We start from the raw sequence: 25691 nt of genomic DNA, 5'->3' as shown, positions 1-25691 counted from the left end.
CCCTGTTGAAGTTATCAAAAGAGATCCAGGGACCCAGCAATAGGGCACTGATGAGACCTATGGGGTCTGGGAAGGAACTAGACAACCCTTGACTTCACATCCCTTTGCCAGCAGATGACACTATTTGGGAAACCATTTCACAGAGAAGAATCCTTCAGTCTCCACCACACTGGATTTTCTGAGTCAGTGACTCTAAGCTGGGCTCTGCTATTTAATCTCATGAAGACAAATATCCTCAGCCCTCCACCACACCCTCCCACTTCTCAGGGATGAATATGACTTTGCCCTCCTCTGGTGGCTCTCAGTCGCATGTTTTGCCAAGGCCTTTTCCCTTGAGAATGAAGTACACGGTGGCATTCCCAGTTGTCGGACCAGTAACTTTTAGTTTTCATTTGGCCTCTTCACCTCACTGTCTCGATTCTCTCCTAAACGTTACATATGTCACTCTCCTGGTGTGCAGATCCCCAAAGCAGCTCCATTGGACAATTATTACCCCTCTCTGTTTTGTAAGAGAGCATCACCCTGCCTGACTTACTCTGAGGCCATCTTCAAACTTAATTTTGCCAAAATTCCATTTTTTTATGGACACTTTTATTTACACCTCCTCCTCTAAAACCTGTAACTGTGTAACTGAATGCTTTATGCTTCTGAAGATCCAGTAAAAGTAGATTGTCTACTCCACCTTCCTCTGCTAATGCTCACACCTGCATTTCATAGGCATCTGTGCATTAAATATATAGTGAAAAACCTCCTCAACTGTTTCTCTAAGAGCTACCACACCATAATTCTTGAGAACCAGCACTTTGCAACTTGGCTCCAGAACTTTCTGCAGTTGAGTTCTCTCCTCTGGTTCATCAAGTAACCCTTGAAATTTGTAGTAGGTGACTTCTTCCAGGATCAAGGACTTTGAGAAATGGATTGAAGACACATGTCATGGAGAACACAGCTCCTGTTGCAGGGGTATGGATGTATGTCACACATTTAACATCAGGACTAGTTGAATAGTTTGCAGCACACGAACTCAATTCTGCATTTATGGTCAGCTTTCAAATGACTACTTTCCTGGTCAACCTATTCTCTTATTATATTACTTTCCCAAGTTAGAGGCTGTGGCTTCAGAAAAAGATAAGCATTTAGGAATTATTACAATGAAGTCCTGCTCCTCATTCTTTCTGAGATATGTTTTTCCAGGTGTGCCCATCCAAAAAGGTGAACAAATCCTTATAGGCAGGCAGGTTTACAATGCATAAGTTTTTCTCCCTTCACATATTAGGATTTGTCTTCACCAGGAAGGTAGTGAATAGGTTTGGCCATGACAGGACAGAGGAGAGATGAAGTAAAGCCTAGAAAGGGCTGGCTGTGATGCCGTCTGCAATCTGTTGTAATGCTCATAATCCAGTTGGGCTGTGGCCTTTCTCCATCTGTTCTATTTCTTTTTAATTTTTTTTTTGAAGCAAAAATGATATACTTTATTGAGTAAAACATAAATATGAATGATACTGAATTCTCATCAAACAAAATGGAAAAAAGGAGACAATGGAATGATAATTTTAAAGGGCTGAAGTGTTAAAACAAACAAACAAAAAAACAACAGTCATTAAAGGCATTTCTTTCTCAAATAATTAAAAACAGAGATTGCCAGATTGGAATAAAGCTTTTTGTAAGGCAATCACTTTAAATAGAAGGTCACAGACAGGATCAAGCCAAAAGAATGGAAAAATACACATCATATAAACCCTATATATAATTAAGGAGTTGTGGCTATATTAATAATATTTTTAAAAGTAGATTTTAAAACAAAAAGTGTATTTCAGAGATAAAAAAGTATCATTTAGATATGATAAAAGACACAATTCAATAAAAGACACAAAAATCCTTAATGTAAATATAATAACATTCTGAAAAATACAAAAATTGACTTAAGTAAAGGGAGAAATAGACAATCATAGATAATGATTTTAACCTCATAAGAGAACAAATAAGTTAAAATAATTAAGAATGTGAAATGTCACTTCTCTCTTTTTTTTTTGTTTTTTTATTGACTTTGTAATAATATTACATTAAAAATATATATGTGAGGTCCCATTCAACCCCACCCCCCCACCCCCCCTCTCCCCCCCCCCCAACAACACTCGTTCCCATCATCATGACACATCCATTGGATTTGGTAAGTACATCTTTGGGCACCTCTGCACCTCATAGACAATGGTTCACATCATGGCCCATACTCTCCTCCATTCCATCCAGTGGGCCCTGTGAGGATTTACAATGTCCGGTGATTACCTCTGAAGCACCATCCAGGGCAGCTCCATGTCCCAAAGATGCCTCCACCTCTCATCTCTTCCTGCCTTTCCCCATACCCATCGTCCACCATGTCCACTTTTCCCAATCCAATGCCACCTCTTCTATGTGGACATTGGATTGGTTGTGTCCATTGCACCTCTATGTCAAGAGGAGGCTCAGATTCCACATGGATGCTGGATGCAATCCTCCCATTTTCAGTTGTAATCACTCTAGGCTCCATGGTGTGGTGGTTGTCCTTCTTCAACTCCATCTTAGCTGAGTGTGGTAAGTCCAATAGATCAGATTGTAGGTGCTGGAGTCTGTTGAGGCTCAGGACCTGGCTATCACATTGTCAGTCCAGAGATTCAAATCCCCTAAATATATCTTAAACCCCAACATTAACTGCACCTCCAGCACATTAGCATGAAAGTCTTATGAAGGGAGATCCCATCTGAGTCCAGATTCATCACACATAAACACCATTTCCAAAGAGGGGCCATCTGCCCTGGTAGTTAACCCCAACGGCCATGACCATAACTCCCATGGGTCTCTTTAGCCCTCAAAGGAACCAATATCTGGGGGTTGTATCTGCTTTATCTGTCTCTCTGACTCTGCTCAGTTGTGCATGAGGGCAATCCTTCTGCCAGCCTCCAGACTCTTTTTTAGAAACTCGTAGCCATATAAACTCATTTCTCCTTTCCATTTCCCCCTTACTTTAGGCCAAACAGCATTTTAAAGTCATGGTATTTTATGTAGACGTGGCTATTCTGCTGATCCACATTGAACCTTCCGTATAAGGTCATTTTCCAGTTGCATCATCAGTTGGTAATTGATAGTGGTCCCTCGTTGCCAGGGAGGCTCATCCCCGGGTGTCATGTCCCACGCTGGGGGGAAGGCATTGCATTTACATGCTGAGTTTGGCTTCGAGACTGGCCGCATTTGAGTAACATGAAGGCTGACAGGAGGAAATTCCCAGGCACAATGTTGCTCTAGGCCTTGTTCTTATTTTAGGTTTATCAGCTCACAAGCATAGTCATTAGCATCAGGGGCTCACTGTTGAACCCTCACTCCCTCCCGGTCCCCGCCACTGTACCTGGGAGACTGTTTCTTTTTAATTTTTTATTTAATTTTTAATTTTATTTTTTGAATAATAAATTGTGTTTTTTTAAAGAGGTACAGAAACCACAAAAAAAAGTTACATTAAAAAATATAAGAGTTTCCCACATACCCCACTTCCCACTACCCCACTCCTACCACATCAAAAACCTCTTTCATCACTGTGGCCCATTCATTACATTTGGTGAATTCATTTTGGATCATTGCTGCACTGCATGGATTATAGTTTACATTGTAGTTTACATTCTCCCCCTGTACGTTCAATGGGTTATGGCAGGATATATAATATCAAGCATCTGTCCCTGCAATAAAATGCCACCATATATCACCTCTACTTCCCTCTCCATACCCTCAGCAACTACCTTGGCCACTTTCTCCAGATAATTGCTACAGTTTCTTCCCTTACTAGTCACAATAGTTCTATAGTAGCATACCAGTAAGTTCACACTAATCCATATTTTATTCCTCCATCCTGTGGACTCTTGGTTGGTGATGTCCTCTCCACCTCTATATCAAGAGGGGGCTTAGATCCCACATGGTTGTTGGATGTGATTCTCCTGCTTGGAGTGGTAGGCACACTCGGTTCCCTCGTGTGGTGGTTGACCATCTTCACCTCCTGTTAGCTGACCTGTGCATGTCCAACAAACTGGAGAGTAGGTGCTGCAACTCTGCTGAGGCTCAGGGCCCAACTGGCACTTGGCCAGTTTAGAGATTGAACTCTCTTGGGTATACACCAAACCCAGAACCAACCACAGGTTCAGTAAAAGTGATAGAAGAGGCATGTGTAGAAAGCTCACATCTGAGTCCAACACCATCACACTCAGGAACACAAACTACCAGGTAGGGCCCACTAACAAGGCAATGAACTTTAGAGCCAGCCACCATGATCATAGAACCTGTGTGTCCCCATAGCCCTCAGGAGCACCAGTATCTGGAGTTGGGATCCTGCTGGGGTGTTGCGATCCTGCTGGAGCATGCATAAGCACAACCCCTGTGATGACCTCCTGACTCTTTTTTGAAGACTCTTAACCATATAAGCTCATTTATCTTTACCATTTCCCCCTTTTATTCAAGGTCCCTTTCTAGTTGCATCACCAACTAGTGATTGGTAGTAATCCCTCAGTGCCAGGGAGGCTCATCCCCAGGAGTCATGTCCCTTGCTGAGGGGAAGGTAATGCATTTACATACGGAGTTTGGCTTAGATAGTGGCCACATTTGAGTAAACGGAGGCTCTCAGGAGGTAACTCTTAGGTACCCTGCAGCTCTAGGCCTAGTTGAAATTTCAGGCACACAGGCTCATAAGCATAGTCATCAGTATCATGTGCTCCTCATTGGACCACCCTTCTTCATATTCTTTGTTGTTGCATTTGGGAGATTGTTGCTGTTCCATTGGGAATGTGACAGGGTTCCCCTGGCTAGGAACTCAGCACGCCTTCAGTTGTCATTTGTAACTGTAAGTACTAAGAAAATATGACAATTCAGGTCTTCCCCAAAGGTAGAACTCTGCAGTATCTGAGTAACTCCTTTCCTCTGCTCCATCATATTGAAATCCCATCGTAGATCAGGACACATATTCCTCTCCCTGATATATTCTCAGTCATTTTCATTAATGTGGTCAAACACTTCTCATTGTGAGTCACCCTGGGAGGAGGAGGAGGAGTGATCACACCTTGACTGCCATCTGAACTCATACTTTAATTCTGTCATTTCTCCTGGTTATCTAAGTCCATGGGAACAGCCAATTGGAAGCCCCCTCAGCCCCACATGCTGCTGTCCTCCCCACTACTGCACATTCCCTTGTTAAGGTACCACAGCCAACCCTAGCCAAGGTGCCTCCTGTTCCTGCTGGAAGGAGGCGGAAACTAAATTTTCTAATGTTAGTTTAATCTTAGATTCCTGGCATACACCTAACTTGGTCTTGGTCTATAGTAATATTTTTAGATTAATGAATTCTATTTCCTAATAAAATTGTAGTTGGAATTTCTTCTTAAGTGTGTTTGGGAGAGATTGGCCTACAATCCATTTGCTTCATTATCCATTTCAGGTCACCTATTCCATTTGTGCAAAAAAGGCTTCTAGAATTTTGATAGAGATTGCACTGGATTCATACGTTGTTTTAGGTGGTGTCAACAACTTAACAATATTAAGTCTTCCAATCAATGAACATGGGAAGTTTTTCCAATTATGTAGTTCTTCTTTAATATCTTCCAGCAATGTTTTATAGTTTTCAGGGTTCATGTCATTCAATTCAGTTAAATTTATCATATGTATTTTATGGTTTTATTTGCTATTGTAAATGAACTGATTTCTTGATTTCCAACTTATGTTGTTCATTGCTGGTATATAGAAACCCAATGATGTCTAAATGCTTATCTTTTATTGCTGAACTTGTTTACAAGTTGTCAGAACTTTCTAGTGGATTCTTTGGGATTTTTCTATAAACAAAATTATGCCACCTGTGAATAGGGTCAACTTTATTTCTTCCTTTTTAATTAGCATATCTTTTATTTCCTTTTTTTTTTTTTTCAAGATTGCTTTGGCTAAAACTTCCAGTAAAATATTGAATAGCACTGGTGAAAGTGGGCATCTTTGACTTGGTTTTAAATTAGGGAGAAAGCATTCAGTCTTTGCTAATATTTTGAACTCTCCATCATTTCTGAATGCCAGCTTTGCTGGATAGGGAATTCTTGCCTGAAATGTTTTTCTTTTAGCACCTTGACTATGTCATACTGTTGCCTTCTTGCCTCCATGGTTTCAGGTGAAAAATCAGCACTTAATCTTATTGAGCTTCTCTTTTTCATGATGGTTCTCTTTTCTCTTGCTGCTTTGAGTATTCTCTCTTTGTCTTGAGCATTCAACAATTTGACAAGTATACGTGTTGGAGTAGACCTGTTAGAACTGATACTGTTTGAGGTGCACTGTGCTTCTTGGACATGCATGCCCATCTCCCCCAGTAGGGTTGGGAAGTTTTCAGCCATTATTTCCTCCAACACTCCTTCTTTCCCATTTCCCTTGTCTTCTCCCTCTGGGATGCCTATAATGTGTATATTTGTGTGTATCATGTTGTCATTCAAATTCTTAAGTCCCTGCTGAATTTTTTCTATCTTTTTATCTATCTGTTCTATTATCTGTTTGATTTCAGATGTACTGTCTTCCACATCACTGATTCTTTCCTCTGCCCATTCAAATCTTTTATTATGTGCTTCCAGTATATTTTTTATTTCTTGGATTGTGCCATTCATCGCCATCATATCCATTATCTTTTTATGTATGTTTACAATTTTTTTCAGTATGCTCTTCCAGTATCTTTTCAATATTCTTAATCACTTCCTTCACTTCATTAAGTTGATTCATGATATTTTTGTGGACATCTCTGATTAGTTGTTCCATGTTCTGCATCTCCCTGGTTTTTAGTTTGTTTGTTGGACTGTGCCATGTCTTCCTGTTTCTTAGTATGGGTTGGAAATTTTTTTTTGGAATCTACACATCTGTTTATCTTGATGGATCTTTTCATTTGATTGGCATCTCTCTCTATTCTATGATTTTATTTTGCTTTTGTTTTTGTGTGTGTGGTAAGGTTTCACTTTGACCCTTCATTGCTCTTATTCTCTTTTCTTGTTGTTGTCTATGTTTCCTTGAAAGAAAAGCAATTAGGACCAGAGAAAGGGAATGAAAAAGAATAATTGCAATAATAATAGAAGAAGGCAGGAGAGGAACAGTACAAGATGTAGGAAATTGATAAATTAACACAAATAAGAAGCACAGACAAATAAGATTAGAAACAATTAAAGAAGAAACAAAATAGAGTAAAATGTACAGAATGAAGTAAAAGGCTGAAGGGTGAGAAGAGAGGACAAGAGAAGAGAAAATAGAGAAAGAAAAAAGTAAAAAAGAAAGTAAATAGAGAAAAAATGAAAGAGAAAAAGAAACAACAAAAATTGTAGACCAAATAAAAGGTGGAATGAAAGAACAACAATAGAAAACAGAAAATATAAAGATGAAGGAGAGAAAAAATGGTACAGGTAGAGTAAATCAGTAAACAAAATTAAAAAAGAATAAAAAAAAGAAAAACAAGCAGAGGAAAAAAGAAAGGGGAAACACAACAAACAAGAAACAGGACAGCAGTGAATCATTTTTAAAAAGGAGACAGAAGGAACAAATTTAAAAACGAACAAACAAAAATAAACATGGAAAAACATCTTTCTCTCAGACCCTTAAGTATCTTTTCAGGCTGCTGATGTTCATCAATCACTTCCCTGTAGCCTGCCCTAGGCAAGTTTTGAACCAGTTTTAGTCAATAAAATTAGGGAAATTTTTAAAAAGGAACTTTTTTTTTTTTTAATATGTAAGAGATCCGAGAAAAGCTAATACAAAGAGAATGTCTGTATTTTTTCCTGTCATCAAGTTTCAGCCAGATGCCTGAATTCTCAAAGAAGAGGCAGGAATTGCACCAGGGACCTCACACGCGCTAGGCAGAATTCTTGCACTGAGCTCTTCTGCCTCCCTAGGTTGATTAGCCTGTGGGAAGGCATCCACCCCTTTCCCTCAGGCAGGTTAGATTCCCTGCAGATTCCCTGAAGATTCCCTGCAGGTCGCTGGAGCCCTCTGATCAGCCGCCTGTCTCTGCCTCTTCTCTGATGCAATTCCTCTCTACACATTTGACAGGATGTGGCAGCTTCTCTGAGGAGATCCCCCTCCCCTCTCCCAGTTGAGTCAGGGTCCCTTCCAAGATTCAAGCGGGGCCCAGCTGACTAAATTCTCGGGAAAGAAATCGCTCTCCTCGCTTCCAGACCCTCTTCCTCATGGGTGAGCTGCCCTCACACTCCTCTTTGGAGCTAGGAGCCCGCGGCTCCACTAGGCACTTGGTCCTGAGGGCAGGGTACGTGGGCCGCTCCCAGCCACCGAGGCAAGCGACCCCCGATTTCCCCTGCCTTCCTTACCTGTGCAGCGCCCTCCAGAGGGCTCAGAGCACCTTCCCCTTCTGTATATATCCAAAGGCGCTGGCAGGGAGGAAGAGCACTGCTCTGCCCTAAGGTTGATATAATCCGCCAGGAGTTTTGCTCTTGCTTAATATCCAGGCAGCCGGGAGGCCCAATAACTCACGATTACTTGTTTTGGCTTGTCCATCTCTCTGGCCCTCACTCTCCTGCGAGTTTAAAGCAGTGTCCTGCTTTGCTGTTCCCCAAAGCAGGCTTCAAGGCAGCCCTGGCTCTTTCTCCACTGTTTTAGTGAGAGCTGAGCCTTATCGCCTATCCCATTCGCCATGTTCCCTGTAAATGTGCGCTCAGTCTTTACTATTGAGTATGTCTTATTCCAGAGGTTTCATATCTGCCCTTTATGATTCTGAGGATGTTTCCTTCTATTTCTAGTTTTCTGTGTGTTTCATTCCAGAACGGTTGCTGGAGTTTGTCAAGTGCCTTTTTTGTGTCATTTCAGGTGATCTTCCATTCTATTCATGTGGTAGTTACATTAATTAATATTCCTATGTAGAAACGCCTTTGAATTACTGGGATAAATCCCACTTGGTTGTAGTGTATAATCTTTTAATGTGCTTTTGGATTTGGTTTACTAGTATTTTGCTTAGGATTTTTACATTTATATTCTTATGGAATATTGAGTATCATTCCATGCTATGGATGTACCATAGTTTGTTTAGTATTTATCAGTTGAAGAATATCAAGGACTTTAGGAGTTTTAAATCTGGGCTATTATAGCTTAAGTTTTCCTAAGTAATCATATAACACATATATTTGCATGCAAGGAAGTATTCTTGTCTCTGAGGAAAAAGCCCAGGACTGCAATTGCTTGGTTTTTGGTTAGTGCATTTTTAGTGTTTTAAGGAATGTCACACTATTTTACAGATCATCCATACCATTTGACAGTCCTGACTGCCATCCATGATAAATCCAGTTTTTTTCCATCCGTGACAACATTGGGAATAATCGCTGTATTTTATTGTAGCCTTTCTAATAGGTATTTACCTCTGTATTGTTATGGTGTGGTGACTTGCATTGTTGAACATATTTTCTCATGTTTATAGAGCATCTTTACTTCCTCTTCAGTGTAATGTCTCCTCATGTCTTATGCCCTTGTTGTTAATGGAATGTTTGAGTATTTACAGCTGAGCTTTGAGAGTTCTTTATACAGTCTATCATTCATTCAGCAGATATGTGTTTGGCAAACATTTCTGCCAGTCTGGACCTTGTCATTTCATCTTCTTAAGAAGATCTTCCACAAAGCAACACTTTTTGATTCTGGAGAAGTCCAGTTATGTAATTTGTATTAATGAATCGTGCTGTTAATGTCATATCTAAGAACATTTCACTGGATCCTATGTCCCAAAATTTTCTTCTAAAATATCTTCTGAACTATTTATATTTTGTATATTGTAATAAAAGCTATGATCTGTACTGGTTACCTATTATACTATGATGATTCTCAGGTTGATGTTCTTAGTCCTTCGTTCTTTCCCTTTTGTGCTCTGGCTATCAAACTGCTGTAGCACCTTCTATTGAAAAAATATCTTTCTTCCATTGTGTATATCTTTCTCAAAAACTAGTTGTCTGTACTCATGCATGTTTATTTCTGGGTTTCCTCTTCTTTCTATTCTGTTTCTTTGATTTATGTGTCTCTTTTGCAAAAACACACAGTCTTGGTGTAAGCAGTTATTTAGTATGCCTTGAGGTAGTGTACTTCCTCCCAGTTTTTCCTTCTTTTTCAGATTTATTTTAATTCTTGCAGTTCTTTTAACTTTGATATGAGCTTTAGAAAACAGTCTGTATTTACAGAGGCTCATGCTGGGAATTTCAAAGAAATTGTGTGAAACCCGTATATATCAGTTTGGAAGAATATCACATCTTTTCTATGTTACTCTTCCAATCCATGACCACTAGATGTCTCTAAAGTAAGTAAGAGATACAACTGTCCGTATTTGCAGATAACATGGTCTATGTAGAAAATTCCAGGGAATCTACACAAAACATCCTCAAGTAGTTAAGTAATTTGAACAGGTTGCAAGAGATCAGAAAAAAAGGAGAAAAATAGTTTTCTCTACAATTGCAACAAACACATGAAAACAAATTAAAATGCAATGCCACCTGTAATCCCTCATGAAAAAGAAAATAATTTTTAGATGTAAGTCTGTGATGAAACTAGTCCAAAATATTTGTTCACATGTTCCTTGATGTCTTTCAAAACTGTACTGTGGTTTTCAGCATACAACTTTTGGACTAGTTTCACCTGCAGGCTCTTGTCATGGTGGGATCCCAGTCAAGGAGGTGGGGGCAGGGTCACAGCATACAAGCACCTCCCAGGCCTGGGTCCTGGAGGTCCTTGGGTGGTGTGAAGTCTCCTCGGATGCAGGGTCCCCAATGAAGCTAATGTCAATTTGTGGGGCCAGGGGACTGGACCTTAGGGTCCCAGGTTCCAGCATGAGGAGCAGAGGCAGTTATGCCTCGTGGAGGAGGAGAGGTTAGGACCACCTCAGGGCATTACAGTGACGATGATGACACCACTGTCAGCCTCCACTAAGTTCCCACTCTGTGCTAGGAACTGCACGAGGCCCATTCTATACCTGACATGACTTTCCTGGGACCTGGTAAGGTATTGTACTCATGTACAGAGCTATAACCTGAGGCTCAGGGCTGAGGGTCCCATGCTGAGGGACTGGCTTAGAAACGTCAAAACGGAGCTCATGCTCAGAGATGTCTACTTAGCCCTCCCTCTTCACCCCCATGGTGTGTGTGCTCCAACTGGAGAGAAGATGAACCTGAATCTCAGAAAGGGTGGGCTGGTCTGTGGCCCATGGGCAGGAGTAGCCATGGGCACAAGCAACTCATCCTGAGCTGCTGCCCTTGATCACAGGGCTGCTTCTCCTATCAGGTGGGGAGTGAAGCATGGGCACTGTGCCAGGCTCTGAGCAGGGAAATGAGGCCTGAGGTCATCCTACTCCATACAGGAGGCATTGACTTCAGAGCTGCATCCTCAGCCCTAGGACCTGTGTCACTTCCTCTCATCCCCCAGGTCAGCCTAGCACTGGGTACCTGTCCACCCCCACAGGTGTGATATCCTTGGTGAAGTGCAGTGCACAGTCTTTCCTCTAGTTCAGCCCAAACCCTGTCCCATGGGGAAAAGCCAAAATTGAATTGCCAAGGTTTTGAGGGTTTCCAGGGACTCTGATAACACTCCCTACCCTACAGATTTACTGTCTACTGAATTCATCCCACAGCTTGGCACTGACTACAGCTCTCTGCAGTTTCCAGGATGAGAAGTCAAGTTCAGGAACCAGAAAGAGACCTGTTTCCAGGAAATATTCAGGAATCCAAGTAAAAGAGGGAAAACCTTGAATAGTAACAGAAGTAGAATGTAGGATTCAAGATCGTCTAATGTGGGGAAACTAATAGAAGGGAATGGGAGCCGGGATGCATATGGGAATCATTGTAGGACTCTGCCAGGTAGGTTAGAACCAGAAATTTTCTTCAAATTATACTTTGGCAATAGAATTTGAATATACCTTGTTAGGACAATTTGTATATTCCACACCTCAACAGGCACTGGAGGACAGAGTCCACTGTTGGGAGCCACTGCCACCAGGGGTTTTCTCCTGAGGGAAAAGATGGCACACATCCCTGCTGAAGTGTTGTTTACCTTCCAGCTCTAGAATGGGGGTGGGGGGGAGGGAATCTTGCTGTCTTTAGTGACCAAGGATACTTAATATATACCTTGTCTCCTGATATTTTATGAACTCTTGTTTAATAAGCTGCTTCTTTACAAAGCAGGCTCTGCACCTCAGTTGCTCATCTGTCAGTGGAAACAAGCACAAGAGGGTTCAAGAGAACGCAAGCTCTCGGCCAGACTTCCCAAAGACAGCCAACCTCCAAAGCTGTGAGGGAGTCGCTCTGTATTTTTCCTGACCCCTGGATCTGTGTGTGGGAACGCAATTGGTCTGAGATCTGGGAACAGAAGATCCAAGAGGAGGCCAAATCCCTGGATTTTCTGAGGAAATGTAACCTCTTCTACTAAATGACAGCTTCCTTCCACGATAGCCTTGCCCTGAGAGCTTTGGTCTTTTCTTCCTCTCTCTCTCAGCTCCTTAGTCCCCTTTGCTGAATCCTCCTGTTCTCGCCCCACCTCCAAGTCTTGCTGTTCCTCAGCCCTTGGTCTGGGGGATCTTGTTTCCGTTGCCTCTCCCCAGCTCTACCTCCCTTGCCTGGGCCCTTCAGCAGGCGCCCTCCGCTCTCTCGAGCCTCAGCCTCTTAGGCACACCTGCAACCAGAGTGCCACCAAAAGGGCTACGTCCCAGCAGCTTGGCCTGAAGTTCAGCTCTCCAGTGGTCATATCATGGCCTTTGACCTTGTCCCTTCCTAAGCCCCTGGTAGCAGTGATGAGGCCCCCCTGCCACGCTCTCACAGGGTCCTCCAGCACCAGATTTAAGTGCATGTGACCACACCTTCAGCTCTCTGTCCTAAGGCCCAGGCTCATTAGCTATGTCCACATGTCAGTGAAGGTACCAGGGCTAAGGCTCTTGAGACACAGCCTCCCTAGTCGTCCTCCACCACAGGCTCTGGAGCTCCTCCACCTTTAGATCCCGTCCAGGGACTTGCCCCATCAGCCCATGTCCCCTCACGACATGTCTAACCCCCAGGACCCATGTGCCTCTGACTGCTAACTAAATGCCCCTGCCCCTCCTCAGCCCAGGACTGGCCCCTGGCCCTTGGCCACCGAGTCTGTACTGGTGGTCAGTCGCCCCTGGCCCCAGGGGTTTTACTGGTACATGGGAGATTTTCCATGAAAAAGAGATTTTGTTTTGGGGAATCAGAAAATCTCGGGCAATGGATGAAAGAAGAGGGAACAGAAGGGAGTCACTGGCTATGCATGTTCTTAGGGACAGAGAAAATGGGGTCTCATTTCAAGAAAGGTGATGCCACTTCCCTTCCTCCCATATGGAAACAAAATTTTAAAAAGCAACTTCTTCATAAAAATTATGGAAAGAAAGGAAAGCAATTGTGTTCTATGAAAATGCACACAGTCTCCTAGAGGCCTTACCCAGGACTGACCTATGGTTTGGGCCCGGCCAAGCACAGGATGAAGGGCAGACAGTGTTCAGGCCGGTAGAGGAAGATTCTGGGTTTCCTCACCAAACCTCTTGTTGACTCCCTCTTGTGTGTCCTGGGAAGGAGGGGGTTGGAGGCCCCTGACACCCCCACCCCCAGCTCCATCCCAGAAGAAGTAAGACCCAAGTGTACCAAAGACTTTCAGAAGAATCTGTCCAGGAAGGAAAGGGTGGGACCTGGGGACAAGTGTCTCCAGGATTTCTGAGGACCACTGGTTTCTCCCCACAGTGAGGAATGTGAGTCTTTGGGGGAAAGAACTGGCTACTCATGATGTTAGGTCATGATCTCAACCTCCTGCAGAGTCCAGATGATCCTCTTCAGAGACCTGGACCCCCCCTGGGGCACTGAGAACTGGGGAGGGAGCTCCAGCCAAAGTCAAGACAGTGCTTGCCCCTTCTAGTTCTGCCCTTTGTCTGCCCCTGAAGTTCTTTGTCCTTCCCTGTAAACCTCTGTAGTGGAGGCCCTTAGAGATCCAACTGGATGCCTTCCCCTGTGTACCTTTGTGATCGTCAGCACGGCTGGTCCTCACAGGTGACCCCTTCCTGGAAGTCACATGGTCCTGGGAGCAGCTGGCAGTCAGTGACCAATGGGAAGTGCCAAAGGCCCCTCTCTTGCTTCTAGGTGTCTCTCTAAGATTCATGTTCTAGAGCTCATGCCAGAACCTGGCTGAAGCTGCTGTCTGTTGAAACCCACCCTTGCTTTGTCTCTTCCCCTGACCTCTCCTGCTTCCCACCTTCCAGACCATTCTCTCAATAAATCACATCTACAGGTATCCCCATCTAAGCTTTGCTTCTGATGAACCTCACCTACGGCAGTTGGTACTGGAGGTAGCCCTAGGAAGCAGAGTTCTAGGGGTGATTCAGCCAGCTGGCCGGGAGATCTCCATCTCCAGTGTCAGATGGGGAATTAGGAGTCCCCAGCATGCTTCAGCACAGTGACTGCTGATGAGGAAGGGGTACTAGCCAGTGCCATCCTTACACTGGAGGTGCAACATATATGATGAGAGCCACAAGGCTCGGGTCACATACGACAGCTGCACAATCCCCTTCAGGTCCCTGTCCCCCTTCTGGACCCCACACACATCCACCTGCCTTTTTGACCTACTTGCTCCCTGTCCTGGGCACACACACACCCTGCACAGCTGCCCACGAAGCCATGTGAACATGGACACGGGACCCACAACTCCCTAAAACGCGGACACTCAGACCACCTCTGATCTCCTTGCTTCCCGAATGCACATATAACTTCTAACCTTCCACGAATATGTAATCACCACACCCCAGATACGCAACTGTGACTGCCATGGGCTGAAATCCACGCAGCTACAAGCTGGACCTCCCCAAATATGCACTCCTTGGAGCCACACCTGTAAGTGACACCATCAGACTCTGAAAGCTCACACATACACACGTGTGTGCATGCTACTACCTGCCAGAATTCAAATAAACAGAATTGTAACTCCCAAAAAACTCACTCAAACTTAAAATATTCATATACAGTAAACTGTAAATATGCCAAACCCCCAGATATACACAACTCCTACAATTCCTATACACACACAAGTTGATTGAAGACACCACACCAGAAACTCTCATAGTCAATGGCTGAAAGCCAGAAAGCCCTGATGTTCCCCCATACTCAAAATATACATAAAACCCACCAAATCTCTCCAAAAACATATCCTGAAGACCCAAGAAAACCTCACACCTTAAGAATAAACACACATAAACACCCTTCATTTTTGAAATACAAAACCCAATTAGAGCCCCCATGCACAATTAAATTCTTCCACACACCTGATATAAACACAAATCCTCTTCTAGGTTTCAAACCCCTCAGACACTTCCCTTTATAAACAAAAATCCCATCACCTTTAAAACGTCCATATAGGGAAGCGGACTAGGCCCAATGGATAGGGCGTCCGCCTACCAAATGGGAGGTACGTGGTTCAAACCCTGGGCCTCCTTGACCCGTGTGGAGCTGGCCCATGTGCAGTGCTGATGCACGCAAGGAGTGCCGTGCCACGCAGGGGTGTCCCCCACGTCGGGGAGTGTGTCCCATAAGGAGAGCTGCACAGCGCGAAAGAAAGTGCAGCCTGCCCAGGAGTGGTGCCGCACACATGGAGAGCTGACACAGCAAGATGATGCAAGAAAAAGAAACACAGACTCCTGGTGCCACTGATAAGGATAGAAGCAGTCTCAGAAGAACACGAAGCTAATGGACACAGAGAGCAGACAACTGAAGGTGGAGGGGGAAGGGGAGAGAAATAAATGACAAACAAACAAAAAAAGTGCATATATAGGCTTACACCAAGGATCCAAATTCAATTCCTGAGAAATATACTCACACCCCCTCTGCTCACACACATACACCCCAGGTATATTTGCAAGCATCCCACAAATGCCCCAGCCCCACATATGCATAGAACTGTCCCCACTCCCCCAGCAGCAGCACATACCCCTGACCTGCAGCACTAGCATAATACCCAACTCACCACATTTCCTGATTACATTCACATCCCTCAGGGTCCCCCGGCTCAAGCACCCAGTGCCAGAATCTTCCACCCACAAATCCCCATACAGCCCCACAGCCCCATAGTTACCACGTACATATGGGACTCCCTGTGCCTGCTGGATATACATGGTAAAAGTCAAACCCACAGAACCCTGAAGAGTCTCAGAGGCTAGCTACCTACCTACCAGATCCCTGAATATACACTCAGAATCCCTTGTCCAAAAAGATGTAAACCACACAAGTAACAAAAAATCACAATCTATAGTCTTTAATACAAAAACATAAGGTCCTCCAAAGCCCTGAGTAAACAAACATTTATGTATTACAAATATCCTCATATCCCACAAAAAAACTTGAAATCTCATATAACCCCCCAAATCAATTGCACAGACCCTCTGACAACACCCAAATACATTCCAGGCAAACTCACCTATTAATACTCAACACAGTTGCCTAATTCCAAATGTTACACATCCAGTCCCCTGTATCCTGTGAACACACATACATATGATGCCCTAGGAGGTGAAGGTAAACAGTAATATGCCTAAAAAGACACAGACACATCAGCATTCTCCTAAATACTCACCTATGATGCCCCTCTGTACCCCAAAATGCGCATGATAATCTTCTACCCCCAAATACAGACTTACACAAAACTCCAACTTGAGAAACTATGAACAGAGTCCATCCTTCTGTCTAGAGAACAGGACCACCAAATAACCCCCAGCCACCTTGCTTTCTCCATATTCCTCCATACCAAAAAAAATAACCCATAGTTGATGTATACTCAGGAGACTTCAATCTCTGCACTGTCTATGTGCCAGCTGGGCCCTGAGCCTCAGCAGAGTTGCAACTTCTACTCTCTGGTTCATTGGACTTACCCAGGTCAGCTGACAGGGAGGTGAAGACAGTCAACCACCACACTACCACTCAGGGAACTGAGAGAGTCTACAGCTGCAAGCAGGAGAATTCCTTCCATCAGCCATGTGGAATGTAAGTCCCCTCGATTTAGAGGTGGAGTGGACATCACCATTTCAGGGTCCTCAGGATGGAGGAATACAATATGGATTAGAGCGCGTTTACTGGTATCCTAGTATAGAATTATTGTGACTCTAGCAATGGGAGTAATTATATCATTGATGTGGAGACAGTGGCCATGGGAGTTTCTGAAGGCAGGAAAAGGGAAAAAGAGGTGTGGTATTGGGGCATTTTGGGGACTTGGAGTTATCCTAAATGATATTGCAGGGACAGGTGCAGGACATTATATATCCTGCCATAACCCACTGAATGGTCTGGGAGAGAGTGTAAACTACCACATAAACTATAATTCATGGGCTCCAAAATGTACTCATCAAATACAATGAATGTACCACATTCATGTGGGAGGAGTGGGAGGTATGGGGAATGGGGTATATGGGAACCACCTATATATATATATATATATATATATATATATTATTCCCCTTGTGTCTTTTTGTGTGCTGTCTGCTCTCAGTGTCCATTTGCTGTGTGTTCTTCTGTGTCTGTATTTATTTTTTATTTCCCCTTCCCCCTTGCAGCTTGCTTATTTTCTGCTGTGTCCAGTCACTGTGCACTCTTCTGTAATTTTTGCTTGTCTCTCTTTTTTGTTGTGTCACCCTGCTGAGTCCGCACTCCATGATGCTTGTGGGCCAGGCGGTGCTCAGTGTGTGGGCGAGCCTGCCTTCACAAGGAGGCCCCAGGACGCAATCCCAGGGCCTCCCATATGGAAGATGGGAGCCCAACTGATTGAGCCACACAGCTGCTTCCTCTATATTTTTTAATGTAACATTTTCTGTGAGGAATGTATCATTGAAAAAAAAAGGTAATACAAAAATTAAAAAATTAAAAAATATAGCAAAAGAAAAAAATATAGGCTAGGTGCTATGAACAGATAACATGTGTGTTCTCAATATACATAGATCCAGCTCACAGTTCAGTAAACCCATCACCCTACCTTGTCTCACATACATGTCTGTGTACACAGACATATTTACAGTATCTCACAATACACTCAAAATGCATAGAAACATACACACTTTCCCAAAGTGGTTGACTGTTGCTAAGCAGAATAGTTGTTGTTCCTTTCTGCAGTATCTCTGAAGAGAAAATACTATTAGCCACTCCCTGTTAAACACTGCTATGGCCATTTGACTTGCTTTGGTGCCTGAACACCCACAAATTACTCTTGTCCAATCCTTAAATTCATGCATTAGAAAGGTAAACATAACTCTGTGAAATAACACACAGCCCAGAGTTAAACCAGAGCTCCCTACATTCTCCAAACCTGTAGAAACTTCCTACAAACTCCCTGATAGTCACATGAACTGCTCACAACCCTAGCACACACCGCCCACAGCCTGCAGGTGTCTGTGTGTGTGTGTATATATACATTTATACATATATAACATATATACATATATAACATATATATAAATATGTTATATATGTATAAATATATATATACACAAACCTCCAACCCTACCTCAAACATACATATACCATTGAAATTTTCATCCTATACAAACAGCCATCCCCACCCCTTGAATTCACATGTACAAACTCAACTTACATACACAGAAACACCCACTTCCCCTAAACACATCTCCCACAACCCTGAAGACAAACTCACACACCCAGAATATATGTAAGTGGCTCTGAACCGAGAAAGAGATGAGTCTGGTGGACAGTGGGAGGGGCCACAAATCTCTCTGCCCTAAACACCTTGCTTCCCTAGTTGATGGGAATGTAGGTGGGAGACAGCCCGGCTGTCAGCCCCTGCAAGGATTGCATCAGGACAGGGAGTCACCTTCTCCAGGGCTCACCCTTTCCCAGGAAGGCTCATAATCCAGTGGTTGATGGAGGCAGGTGAGAAAGACCTGGACTACTTAATTCAACTGAGGAAAGAGTAGACTTTGTAGAGCCACAGTCCATCTGGGCCAGCTGAGACAATTTTGGGGTCTATGGCAGAACTGACTTCTCTCTCTCTGTCCAAACCTGATTTATTTTTACTTTTCTACCTTTCACAGAGAATCTTTACTAACCAGCTTGTTCACTAACTTCTGTATCTCAGTCTGCATTTCAGAGAAGCCAAACAGACAACAATCACCCATTCCTTCATTCAGCAATTATTCATGGAGCATCAACGACATGGTAAAGATGCCTCATGTGGGACTTAAACTGTAGAGCATCGAGCAGGCTATAAATAAATAGCACTAGCCTGGATTCATGCACACACTGAATTTCTCAGGTGTCCAGTCAGCAATGAGATTTAGTGCTGCTAATGTAATGAACTCTGCAGATAGCAATTGGGGGATGTAGCAGTTTGATATTATTGATGAATTCACAAAAGAAATATTGGATTATGTTTGTAAACTGGTCTGTTCCTCTAGGTATATTAAAATATATTGGATTCAGAGGTTTATTTGATTAAGTAATCAAGTAAATCTCATGTGCCACTAGGGCATTGAGTCCCCACCTCTTGGTGGGTGGGGACTCCCAGATAAAAGGCATGGCAAAGGACAGAGTTGGGGTTTTTAATTTTGCAGTTTTGATGTTGCAGTTTGATGCAGAAGTCTTAAGCTGGAGCCCCAAGAAGTAATCACATAGAAGAAAGAGAAGCAAGCCCCAGGAACAGAGGAACCCTGAACCTGGAAAGAAGCAAGCCCTAGGAAGAGAGGAACCCTGAGCCTGGAGAGAAGCAAGACTTGGGTGGGAGGAACCCAGGAAGCCTGAACCCTGACAGATGTTGGCAGTCATCTTGCTCCAACACGTGGAAATACACTTTGGTAAGGGAAGTAACTTATGCTTTATGGCCTGGTATCTGTAAGCTCCTACCCAAAATAAATACCTTTTATAAAAGCCAACAGACTTCTGGTATTTTGCATCAGCACCCTTTTGGCTGACTAATACAGGGGATGAAAATAAAGATGAGAGTTATCAAAAAACACTTGTTGATTGAAAATGTAAGAGAAAATTAAATCACCAAGGGGAGTCAGTTTCCTCATATAAAATCACTTCTTTAGTGGATTCCTCTTTTTGGGATATCTGCAATCTGGGCACTGAGGTTCAAGTTATTTTCCAGGTATACCAGTTATCCATTGCCACAATAGTGCCGATAAACAAACTACATCAAAGCTCAATGGATTACAGCCATAGGTGTAGATTTCCCTCAGGCATCTGAGGGTTAGGGTTTGCAGCTTGGCCCTCTTGGAAAGTTCTCCTCTGCTCTAGGCTCCCTCATATGTCAGGGTTTAGTAGAGACGCAGTCTGTTCCACATCTCCCCCTCAGCAGGAAAGTCTGAGAACATGCACCTGTCAATGGCCAACATTCAAAAGGAAGTCCCAGAACCAGGTCCCAGGGGCAGAGGGGGGAGGCACTGCAATGTGAGAAGGGGAAGGGCAGGGGGGCCTGGACAGAAGAGCTCTGTCATTTTGTCTTCTGCAACAGGTAGCTGTGGCTTCTACCTCACCAAGTTGTACACTTGGAGAGGAGAATGTTATGGCAGGTTATTGCACTCCTACCCTGGGGGAAAGCTAAAAACACATTCTCTGGTCATCTAATCCTTATTCAGCAAACAATTCTTTGTGGTGTCCTTTGTGCAGACACTGGAAAGACTACTGTGGAGAATTCAGAGGTGAATAGGTCAGGTCCCAGTGCTTGAGGATTCTAAATCACATCGAGGTTTATAACTAATTTTGTTCTCATCTGAGTCCGTCACAAACATATTTGCTGATGGAAGGGTGGGTAAGCAGCAAACTTGGCCTGCAGGTGGAACTTAGACTAGTCAGCTCCAGGCTGACAATCCCGCAGGGCTTCCTGCTCCAGGCAGCAGCAGCCAGGAGGTGAGTCTGGGAAAAGGGGAGGTGTGGGTGTCTCTAGGGCTGGGGTGGGGGCTTCTCTCCTTGACTTGCTCTCTCCACCTCCTACTGCAGAACTAAACCTGGCTCAGGCCCCATCCCAATTCCTGGCCTCTGTCAGCCCTTGTCTGGGCTCCCTTGAGCCTGCTCTGCTTTCCACATCTGCAGGTCCTGGGCTCCTTCCTTTGGCCCCTAGAACACAACCTCCACCTTCATTCCCACACTTCTGCAGCAGAAATTAGAAAGACTTCCTTTTAGGAGCAGCTGCCCAGTGGCGGCACAACAACCTTCTGAGTCTCCTCAGCCCTCACCAGTGCGTTACTGTAGGGCCTGTGGGATCCCATGTCCTGGTGTGGAATTTGAAGGGCAAATGACCTGTCACCATCAGCATTTGGAGAGCAGAACAGTCTGGGGCTCCAGGGGGCCTGGCCATAAGGACCACTCAGCGAGGAGCTGAGATGTGGGTGGAGGGTAACACTGGTGGTCCTGCCCCCAGGGTGAGGGCGCTCCCGTCCAGGTCTCAATCTTGGCATCCAACATTGGGGCAGCAATGCCAGGCTGGGGTCTGCAGCCCTAAGACCATGCTCCATCCTCCCAGGTCAAGGCACACCCTCTGTCTCCCCACATGGTGGTTTGTTACACGGCCATCTTAATTCCTTTCAATTCTGAATGAAACTGCTATAACATATACCGGTTTTGGAGGGGGATTTAATAATATTTTTTTTTAATTAGAGAAATTGTAGGTTTACAGAAAAATTATGCATAAAATACAGAGTCAAATATATTAGTACGATTAACACCTTGCATTAAGGTAGTTCATTGTTACAATTCATTAAATGACATTTTAATAGTTGTACTACCAACTATATTTCATTGTTTACATTAGGGTTCACTTTTGTACAATCCTAGGTTTGTCTTGTTTTTCAAATTTTCTTCTTGTAGCATATTTACATCCTTAAATTTCCCCTTTGACCACAAATCAAATATATAATACTGTGCTGTTAATTATATTCACAGTTTTGTGCTGTTTTAAATCATAAAAGCAAGCACAGCACCATTCTCCAGTTAAGCACAGTATAATTAGTACAGCAAATTGCCACTGAGTTGAAGTTAGGATACAAAAAGTGCCATGGAGGCCACAAGAATCCCTCTGTACCACAGGGAGGCATTTATTGGAGCATTTATAAATGGGGTGTCTGCTTCTTTTGTGGTCAGAAGAATTCATCACAGAGGAGAAAAGGCCCTAAGGAGACTCACCATTAGGAGTGAAGCCCGGAAATCCATGGGTGGGACTGAGGGAGGCAGGAGGCAAGTGTGATGTCATGGGGTGGCCACCATTCCTAGTCACCCCCAGTAGAATTCAGATCCATTTAAATTAGAGAAACTAAATAAGGTACAGTAAACCTATAAGAAAAACATGAAGTTGAGATGACATTCCCGGTGCAAGGGGAGCCTTCCTTTCCAGATAGAGAAAAAGTCCATGTCCAAAGGGTTCCGAGTCAGAGCCACATCTCCCCCTAGCTGGACCAACCAGGTGCCACCTCATCATAACCCCCATTGTTCTCCACCCCTAGCTCAAGGACAGACCCTTCCCAATTCCTCCAGTGTCCCCTCACTGACACCTAGAGGCCCTGCTATCCCTGAAGACTCAGGTTTCCACGGACATGGGTTGGCTGAGAACTAGTGATACAGCTGACTTTTTTGGTACCCAATATTACCTACCAGGGAAGATGATGGTGGGTGGGTGTGGAGTGGGGGCACATGGTTCTGCAGGCTTTCCAAAGCAGGACACTTAAAAGACAGCATCCTTGTCCAACAGTCATGCTCAAGAGAAGCCAGTAGCACCTGCGGCTGTCCAGATGATGCTGAAAAATATTTTCCTGGGACAGGACTTGCCCCATTTGTCCTCCTATCCAGGAATCCTGAAACCTCAAGATTGCTGAGCACTAGTGGAAAACTGACCTATGAGGTTCTGCAATCCACAGCCATCTTCTAGCTTCTCCATACATCCAGCGGCCCTTTGTGCGGGGACCACACGAATGCATCAGGACCTTCCACCCAGCTAAGTTACAGATGCACTGTACCCATTTGAATGAGGACAGGCAGGAAATCAAACTTGAATGGAATTCTTTGGCCCTAAAATATGGACCAACCTGATCAGGGGTAACCAAATAATTCAGAATGACCCAGGGTGGATGCACACAAACAAGGAACCCAAACCTACAAATGGCCCCTTCACAATTCCCTTAGATTTGCCAGTGCAACTCCTACAATGTTGCCCAAGTGTTTTTGCTCTAAATGTACATTCTGAGGAGCACACACACATGAAAGGTGCTCTGAGAGAAAAGACCAAAAATCCCTGATTTATATCTGCAGGAAGAGAAGGAGAATCCCTGATTTGTAGTGCAAATATTCCCCCTATGGCCAGTTTCAAGTTACCAACCTGACATCGCTGAATCCAGAGCTGAGAAGAGATATGTACCATCAACTATCCCAAGTTAGTATGAGCCACCCACAGTTAGCCTGATCCCCTTTTACGTGACTATGTGTGCAGGATGTAATTGCACAAGAGTGGGATACATCATTCCCATCCTAGAGGTAGAAGCAAAGTCACGCTATGCATCTCCGGAACACATGTGCACAGTCCCATCCATATGTTAATTACACATACACCTCACTAATTATATTTAATTTTTTATAGTAAAAACCCTACCCACACTGGATACTCTTATGCCACTCCTAAAACTATACACACACCCAACATCAGTCTGGATACAAACATGAATAACCAACACACTACTGGAATATACTGCCTGAATATACACACAGGCTCTCAAATGACCAAGTACATGAAGTCTTATCTCATGCACTGCCTTTAATAGATCCACAAACAATTACACAACTATCAAATACACATACTTCACAATTTCTGAATACACGTACAACCTACACAGGCTCTTAGCTTCCAAACACACATACTGGACCATAGCTACAAACATAGACACCAATGAGATTCAAGACCACCCCAGCAACAATGAAAACACATATACAAGCATATACACCAAATTCCTCAAGCATTACATCCCAGAATAAACCCACTGATTCAATGAACCCTTAATTTCACACAGAAACTCCAAATAGAGTTGTCTCTTCATGACCCAGGTATATACAGTACAAAACTCAGAAAGAGTCACACAGAACACACAAACACCAGCACTCCTGCACTATTGCCAATGTACAGACACAGCTGCCTCACACATGGAAACCCAGACACAAGCATTCAGATAGTCCCAATCCTTCAACATGTACATTCCTCAAACATTATACCCCATAACCCCATATCCTTTATAGCTCCACCTGTCCAACCCACAAACATTCCCAACCCCACATGTGAAAACACTAGCATTCCCCAAAGAACACTGTGAATCCTCTTTACACCCTGGATCCTCAGAAAAATCTTACATAATTCCTCTACCCCATCTTGGATACACACACAATGCAGTGGACATTCCAAATGCGCAAAGAAATATCTCCAATCCACCAAATATGAGTACCATAAAACCCCTTTCACGTCCTCAATTATGTACCCCCACTCCCACAGCTCGAATTCTTAGACATACTTCCAATACATAAAATCATCCCACTGTGGTAGATTGAATTACGCACTGCAGTTTAGATCTTTTTTAATCTTAATCCGTTTTCCTGCGGCTGTGAGCCCAGTGTAAACAGGATCTCCTCTGGTTTCCATTTTCAGTTCATGTGTGACCCAACTAAACCTGAGGGTGGGTCTTTTCTTCTTTTTGTCTTTATGTATTTTTTTAACGTTACATTAAAAAAATGAGGTCCCCATACACCCCCACCCCCTCATCCCACTCCTCACCCGAGAACAACCTCCCCAATCATCACAAGACATCCACTGCACCCGGTGAATACATCCCCGAGCACCGCTGCACCCCATGGTCAATGGTCCACACCATAGCCCACTCTCTCCCACAGTCCACCCAGTGGACAATGGGAGGACACACAATGTCCGCCAACCATCCCTGCAGCACCACCCAGGACAAGTCCAAGGCCTGAAAATGCCCCCACATCCCACCTCTTCCTCCCACTCCCCACCCCCAGCAGCCACCATGACCACCCTCTCCACACCAATGCCACGTCCTCTTCGATTACTAATCACAATAGTTCATGAATAGAATATCAGTATGTCCACTCCAATCCATACTCTGTTCCTCCATCCTGTGGACCCCAGAAAGGTTGTGTCCACTCCTGAGGGTGGGTCTTAATCCACATGGCAGTAGGCCTTATGAAGAGAAGCAAGAAGTCACAGAAGCTAAGACGGAAAGGACATCACCCAGTGACCACAGGCTGAGATATAATCCAAGGAACTCAAAGGTTTCCCAGAAAACAGTATCAGAATGCTACGGGGTTTTGGGAGAAAGCAAGCTTCCCCCATACTTTGATCTGAACTTCCTCTAATCTCAAAAGAGACCAATATATGCTGTTTAAGGGAAACCATGGTGTGGGATCTGTGAGATCAGCTCAAGCAAACTAAGATATTCACTTCCATGTATAAACACACAACCCCAGCACTCACTGAGAGATACATACATATTAACTGCCCATAATACATACTAATAACTATTTACTGAAAGTTTTAATAACACAGCACTAGGAAATATACATCCAAACCACCGTGACCCAGAATACACACTTATTACATGCAGAATGTACCACATGCCTCAAGTTTACCCACAATTCCCCTGCACAACACAAATTGAAAAAATA

The 25691-nt window shown here is 43.8% G+C and overlaps 1 pseudogene; it reads right to left on the bottom strand.

Annotated features, from left to right (window-relative positions):
* Positions 1 to 517: 517 nt before the first annotated feature.
* Positions 518 to 5090, bottom strand: LOC131279575 (gamma-adducin pseudogene; annotated as a pseudogene).
* Between the last annotated feature and the right edge of the window lie 20601 nt (positions 5091 to 25691).

This window comes from Dasypus novemcinctus, chromosome 8, assembly GCF_030445035.2.
Source record: "Dasypus novemcinctus isolate mDasNov1 chromosome 8, mDasNov1.1.hap2, whole genome shotgun sequence".
NCBI lineage: Eukaryota > Metazoa > Chordata > Mammalia > Cingulata > Dasypodidae > Dasypus > Dasypus novemcinctus.
The sequence above is the reverse complement of the archived record's forward strand: the minus strand, read 5'-3'. Positions and strand labels throughout refer to the sequence as shown.